Source organism: Acinonyx jubatus, chromosome A1, assembly GCF_027475565.1.
Source record: "Acinonyx jubatus isolate Ajub_Pintada_27869175 chromosome A1, VMU_Ajub_asm_v1.0, whole genome shotgun sequence".
Taxonomy (NCBI): domain Eukaryota; kingdom Metazoa; phylum Chordata; class Mammalia; order Carnivora; family Felidae; genus Acinonyx; species Acinonyx jubatus.
In genome coordinates, this window is record NC_069380.1 from 213,679,973 (window position 1) to 213,688,088 (window position 8,116).

The window sequence follows — 8,116 nt, forward strand, 5'->3', positions numbered from 1 at the left end:
TGTTTCTTCTGAATGGAAGAGAAGCATGTAATTTCTATATGAAGATGAACATTCAAAAAGAAAATTACCGTCTTGTTTTATGGTGCTTTTAAAAAAAGATTTTCCTCCTATAGTGTTGTTATTTTAAGTCCAATAAATTCAAAATGTATATGCAGGGTAGTGTTTACATCTCATATGTGCTTGGCCATAAACATTATTTAAATTATGCAAATTTTTGCATTAGAGCATTATTTCCTAACTTCTCAACTAAAATTTATAAATAACTGATTCTGGCATTTCGTACATTGTAAGATAAACAAGCAGGGTGCGCAATATCAAACTCTTACCATATCTGGTCATCAGCACTCAGGAATGTTTTATGTTGGAGGGAAAAAAAAAAGTTGACTATCTTTGAATGGAAAACAGAAACATGATTATACTTAGAAAATAAAGGCAGTAAATGGTTCATTTGCTCTCTTTCCATTTGCAGGATTGTAATAAAAGTGCCAGCGAGATTGATATTTAGGCAAACAGTACATTGCAATAAAGTTAAGATTACTAGAGGAGATACATTAATACACAACATTCTTCTTTGAGTCTGCTTTTCTATTTCAATTCCAAGAGTGCTTTGGTATTTTAATTTCAGTTATAGATACCCATTTAGCTTTGATTCAAAGAGAACTCCCTTTCTATAAAATAAATGTTAACACTTGTAAGTTATTTCATTTTACCACGCTTTCTTAGATTTTAATCTTACTCTTTAAAAAATATTTGAAAAAAGTTACAATTTGTATATTATACAAAGTACTGAATGCCTTCCTGTTTACACATTATTAAGCTGCTGTAGCAGCAGCTGCATAGGATTTAGCACAACATATGGTGTTGATTCTTTCTATGTTTTAATGAAAATCTGATTTATAAATCTCTTGCAACAAACTGGTGATGAGATGTTTAGCAAAGCTATAACACATATTACTTGATATTTATAAATGCCACTCTTTTTTCTTATGAGCTAAAGGGTGATGGAGTTGTGGAAGTATGTTAAAAGACAAGAGGAAATAAAACCACAAAAAAAGAAAAAAATGTAGAATTGCAAGGTAACTGTTCACATCTCCTACAGTAAGTTTCACAAAATAATAAATTTATTTTTATGGGTTAAATAATTATTTGAGTAGTAATTTTAGATTTTTCTAAAACTTTGAAAGCAGTAAGCATACAATGAGGTATTTTTGAGGTGTTTTGTTGATGAACAGTAGAGAAATAGTATAGCAGCTAAAGAAAAGCTATGCTATTTCATATGCTATTTTATCAATTAAAATGAGAGATGTCGTACAGACTCTGGGGTATACATATTCCACGAACAAAATTGATGAAACTTGCCTTTCTTACTCATCAACTCCTATTTTTCCATTGGTGTGGCATTTATTCTTTCTGCCAATTAGCCAGTGACTTCATGCAGTTCCAATTCCTAACTCTCATGTAAGAAGTGATTTTAACTAGCTCCATCTCTAACTAAAATATTCTCCTTAAGTATTTCAAGATTACCTGTTACGTCACCTGGAATCTGTCCACTTTAAAAAAAAAAAAAAGAAGGACCTGGGGCGCCTGGGTGGCTCAGTCGGTTGAGTGTCTGTCTTTGGCTCAGGTCATGATCTCACTGTTGGTGAGCTCGAGACCTGCATTGGGCTCTGTGCTGGTAGCTCAGAGCCTGGTGCCTGCTTCAGGTTCTGTGTCTTCCTTTCTCCCCCTCCCTGCTCATGCTCTGTCTCTCTCTGTCCCTCAAAAATGAATAAACACTAAAAATAATTTTAAAAAGGACCATTTAAAAGGTAGTGCCATGAAAATACATACATTATATCATCAATACATTATATCATCAATAGATGATATAATAAGGGAGGAAAACATCCTTTACCTCTAAAGTGATATAAGGCAGGTGTTTTAAAGAATAATAGGTTTTCTTATATGTTCATATACGCAGAAAAGCTTGATTCCCCATCTAAAAAGTTTTAAACCTCCATAACCACCATAGAACTTATTACCAAAGATGCTACCATAACCTATACAGCAGCCCTTCTCACGAACACTTCCATCTTCACTGATGGTGGCATCTTATTTTTCAATGTCACTTGTAGATTACAGATTAGGAATTAGATGGGTGTCTTCAAATCCATTTACTCAGTAACAAACATTCAGAGTAAGTCTCCATCCCCCAATTTTTGCTAAAGATGGACTTCCTTGTCCTTCCTCGCCCTAATTTATATGTGTCCAAACATGCCTGAACACTAGAGTGGGCATGATTTGGCCACAAGCTGGTAACTCCACTACACATAAGAATAAGCAAATCAGTATCAGACCTTTAAGAAATAAAACATTTAGAGCTGACAAGGAAGAATATATTTAAAAAAAATCTAGAGTCACTAATATCTATTATTGAGTAGCGTATTTTTATTTATTTTATTTATAAAAAACAAAACAGACCTAATTAAGGCAGATACACAGTTTATAAAATATTTATAGGCATTTCTCACAGAATTCATGGTATGTATAAATAGCCAGGCACTATCATTATTCTGGTTATCATTATCACTATGCCCATCATCACTGAGCACAAATAATCTACAGTTGTGTATTGACCTGTCTAGAAAAGGAAATAGCATCAACAGAGAGGAAATTAATTACATATTAAATTAAATCTTGATGGCATGCTCTCAGAAATGGCAAAGAAATTCTGTTTATAATACAAAACCTACATATTTAACATCTTTTCTCATTTATAGTATCTATTAGATCTCTCACATGAGAACCTGCTCCAAATTTCTATGCTCCCAAATCCTGTTTTCAACTTTTAGAGAACATGATTTCTACAACCTGGCCTGGGAGGTGCATTTATTCCCTTTCTTTTGTTTTCCCTCTCTCTCTTTCTCACAGTGTTTTAGAGGCTTTCTAGTCTAATTGTCTATAATTCTAGAATGATTTGAATTATTCAGCTTCTTTTAAATTTCATTTTAGTATATCCCATGAGACTGACATTGATCAGACACAGGGAATCCATCTCTAAATTTTTTTTTAATGTTTGGGGCGCCTGGACGGCTCAGTCAGTTGAGCTTCTGACTTTGGCTCAGGTCATGATCTCACGGTCTGTGAGTTGGAGCCCATGTCAGGCTCTGTGTTGACAGCTCAGAGCCTGGAGCCTGCTTCAGATTCTGTGTCTCCCTCTCTCTCTGACCCTCCCCTGTTCATTCTCTGTCTCTCTCTGTCTGAAAAATAAACAAACATTAATTTAATTTTTTTTAATGTTTATTTATTTTTGAGAGAGAGAGAAAGCAGTAGAGGGGCAGAGAGAGAGACACACAGAGAATCTGAAGCAGGCTCCAGGCTCTGAGCTGTCAGCCTAGATCCCAATGCAGGGCTAGAACTCGAGAGCAGTGAGATCATGACCTGAACCTAAGTCAGACACTTAAGTGACTGAGCCATCTAGGCGCCTCAGAGAATCTATCTTTTAAGTCAAAGACTAAGTAAAAGTTTGTGAATGCTTATGTTTGAATATGCTTGTGTTTGCCCCTGATGTAGTTGCTGTTAAATATTACTTTTTCTATTCCCATATTTGCATTGAATTTCACCTGTTGCACTGATAAACATGATCAGGTATTCCAGGTATCATCGACTCTACCCCTTAGGGAGCGCCTGTGAGGACCTAACAGTTGGAACTGTCCTCATATTTATCCTGCTGAGGCAAGAGTTTGTTTTCTTTTTTTAAATAAGATACTATTCATTTTATAAATTATTTAATTTTAAAAAATGGGGAAAGCAGTAAATTCCCTCAATTAAAGAGGTTGAGAAAGCTTGTGGAGAGAGAGCTGTGACATTCTAGGGCAGCACCAGGAAACTGCTTTACCTAGAAATGACATTTGTTTACTTTCGGTGGCTATCCTAGGTGTTGAAGCTCTTTCTTCTCTGTCTGTGACCCTCCCCTCCAATTCCACTCCTCATTGACAGCTGAGTCATCTCTACTTGGGTCTAGATTCAAGGCCAGGCCAGTGTAGATGGGGCTTCTTTCACTTGTATATGAAAGGATGACGGTTCTTAAAACATTCTGGATTTAACTGAGTATCTAAGAAGACACCACTGGTAGAAACTGAGTGGCCATGGTTCAGGATCTGTATTAAAAAAATGTCCAATAGTCAACCAGATTGCAAGAGCGGATGACTGGTACACAGGAATTTGGTTCTAGCAAGTTGGAAAACTTGGAGCACGTGCCTTGGCTTCCTTCTTCTTCACATTCTTCAGTGGCAGTGGCTGTGTCCAGATCAACTGGGATAGAGTTGAAAAATGTATAAACAAAGCAATAAGACATGATTAAGAAATGACCAAGTAAAGAAGCACCTGAAATCAACAATAAAAGTGAAGAAACAACAGGTTTTATTGAATAGAACATTGTGATGTCTAGTGGATTTGTGGGAGGCTATTCACTGGGGTTGCATCTCATGGATGTGAGTGTTCTGTCACGGTGGATTCAACTGTGAGAAGAAAAAATGGTGGTGACCCGGTCGTGTCCCAACAGTTCAAGCCACCAGATTCTCCAGGGTGAGGAGAAAAAAGCTGGACATGACCAAACTCAAAACTCAGTGTTTTGCCTTCTGAAGCTTGTCAAAACAACCTAGATGGTGTGTGTCAAATAGTGTCCTTGAGCAAAACATGGCTTTCATCATATTTTTAAATTTAGAAATTATTCTATAAAATTATCTATTTAGAAATTAGCCTATAAAATAGCCTCATTGGATGAAGATATGGAAAGATAGAATATATATTGGGTTTATTCCCCAGTGAAATACAACCTCATTTTATTTAAAGAGGATATTCCTTATTGTGCTTTATAGTATAGCACCAATAATTAAAAATCTGTATTATAGCTTCAATATTAGAGCTGACACACTTTTTAAAAAATATATTTGCAATAAAAAGAAGAACCATAAGTCCCTTTTGTTGGAGGTCTTAGAAAGAATAGAATTATTAAAGATGGTAAATGATTCTACTGATGTAAAATAATAATAATGGGGGGAAATCATTACCATTCCAAATTCTCCAAGTGGATGTACCCCAATTATTTTTTTTAATTTTTTTTATGTTTATTCAATTTTTTGAGAAAGACAGAGTGTGGGTGGGAGAGGGACAGAGAGAGAGAATTTTTTTTTTAATTGGTTGTGTACCTAGTGACATAGTTGGTCTTCATGATGTGATTATTTCAGCATGTATCTTGCAAATCTTGCCATTCTGTCTCTCTCATGAGACCAGAATGTGATGCTGCCTTTTGTGTTCTCTGCTTCTCAGCACAGAAAACATTAGCAAAGAACAGACAAGGTGGCTCTACTTTTAATTATTTTATTTTTTAAATTTATTATTGAAGAACAATTTATATACAATGTTATATTAGTTTCATGTGTGCAATGTAGAGATTGAACAATTCTATAATTTACTCACTGCTCACAATAAGTGTAGTCACCATCTGTCACCATACAACATTATCACATTATTGACTGTATTTCCTATGCTGTACTTTTAAAATTTTTTTTAATGTTTATTGATTTTTGACAGAGAGAGAGAGACAGACAGAGAGAGACACAGAGCATGAGTGGGGGAGGGGCAAAGAGAGAGGGAGACACAGAATCCAAAGCAGCTCCAGGCTCTGAGCTGTCAGCACAGAGCCCTATGTGAGGCTCGAACTCACAGACCACAAGATCATGACCTGAGCCAAAGTCGGAGGCTTAACTGACTGAGCCAGCCAGGCATCCCTCCTATGCTGTATTTTTTATCTTCATGATTTACTTATTTTATAACTGGAAGTTTGTACTTCTTAATCCCCTCAATGATTTCACCCATCCCCCCCCCACCTACCTCCTCTCTGGCAACCACCATTTTGTTCTCTGTATTTAAGAGTCTGTTTTTTGTTTGCTTATTTGTTTGTTTTGTTTTTTAGATTCCACAAAAAAGTGAAGTCATATGGTATTTGTCTTTTCCTGTCTGATTTATTTCATTTAGCATAGTACCCTCTATGTTCATCCATGCTGTTGCAAACAGCAAAATCTCATTTTTTTAAGTTGAGCAACATTCCAGTGTGTGTGTGTGTGTGTGTGTGTGTGTGTATTTCACATCTTTCTTATCCTTTCATCTATCGATGGACACTTGGTTGCTACCATACATTGGCTATTATAAATTATGCTACAGTAAACATAGAGGTACATATGTCTTTTCAAATTAGGATTTTCATTTTCTTTTGTTAAGTACCCCATAGTGGAATTACTGGGTCATACAATATTTTAATTTTTAATTTTTTGAGGGACCTCCATAATGTTTTCCACAGTTGTTGTACCAATGTACACTTCTATCAACGGTGCACAAGGGTTCCTTTTCCTCCACATGCTCACCAACACTTGTTATTTCTTGTCTTGTAATACAAGCCATTCTGACAGATGTGAAGTCATAGCTCATTGTGGTTTTGATTTACATTTCCCTAATGAGTGACGTTGAGCATCTTCTCATGTGTCTGTTGGCCATCTGGATGTCTTCTTTCGAAAATGGCAGTTCAGGTTCTCAGCCCAGTTTTTAATTGGATTGTTTATGTTTTGGGGTTGAGTTGTATAAATTATTTATATATTTTGGATATTAAACCCATCTCATGTACTAATATCTTCTCTTATCCAGTAGGTTGCCTTTCTGTTTCGTTGATGGTTTCCTTTGCTGTGCAGAAGCTTTTTATTTTTAAGTAATCCCAATAGTTTATGTTTGTTTTTGTTTACCTTGCCTGAGGCAATATATCCATAAATATGTTGCTAAGGTCGAAGTCCAAGAGATTACTGCCTACATTTTCTTTGAAGAATTTTATGGTTTCAGGTCTCACACTTAGGTCTTTAATCCATTTTGAGTTGGCCCAGTTTCATTCTTTTAAAAAAAAATAATGTTTTTATTTATTTTTAAGGGAAAGAGAGACAGAGTGCAAGCAGGGGAGGGCAAAGAGAGAGGGAGGCACAGAATCTGAAGCAGGCTTCAGGCTCTGAGCTGTCAGCACAGAGCCCAAAGTGGGGCTCAAACTCATGGAGCTGTGAAATCATGACCTCAGCTGAAGTCAGACACTTAACTGACTGAGCCACCCAGGAGCCCTGGCCTAGTTTCATTCTTTTGCATGTAGATGTCCAGGTTTTTCAGCACCACTTATTGAAAATTGACCATAGATTAGTCAATTGAAATTGAAAATTGAAAATTGACCAATTGAAATTGGTCATAGATTAATTGACCATATAGGTGTGGGTTTATTTCTGGACTCTTTTTCTATTGATCTATATGCATCTATTTTTGTGCCAGTACCATACTGTTTTGATTTTAATAGCTTTGTAGTATCTTGAAATCTAGAAAGATAGCTGCACTTTTAATCCATTCTAAACCACAGTTTATCCTTAAAGAAGAATATCTTAAAGAACTACTTTTTTTTGGGGGGGGGAGTATTAAATGGATTGTAATGAGCTCTGAATGTAGACAACTGAATTTTATAGTTATTTTTTGAACAGACTTTGAATATCGTATCAGACAGCTTACAGATTACATTGTACAGGTATTGAGGGCATTGATTATTCATTAAAAACAATCCTATGCAAATACAAGAATAGTAACAGGACATCCATTTTAATTCAATCCTTTGTAAGAAAAAGGTAAGAGCATATAGGGTGTACCTAACAGATATCAGGGACATAATTCAAACAGATTAGAGTATTTGTGCTAATTAAGGATATAATGCCACACTAGCAATTGAGAAATCTTAACAAGTTAGGTCAAAGTTATTATGATTATTTTGTAGTGCCAGCCTGAGAATACACTAGGAAGTATATCCCAAACTTTCTTGAGGATAAATGTCCCAGTCTAGATAGTTAACTATATTGATTACCAGGCATCTGCTCCAAGGAGTCCTTATTCGGTAGGTTGTGTTGAAACATAATTATCTATAGTTTACTAAGCACCCCATGGGACTCATCAGGCAAGCTTGAAAATCGCCAAAGCTAGAGAAGGTCCATGACCTTGATGCACCCTGAATCTTAAAATCTTGCTCACTTGTACTCAGTTTGTGTAGCCGGTTATAATTGTTAAC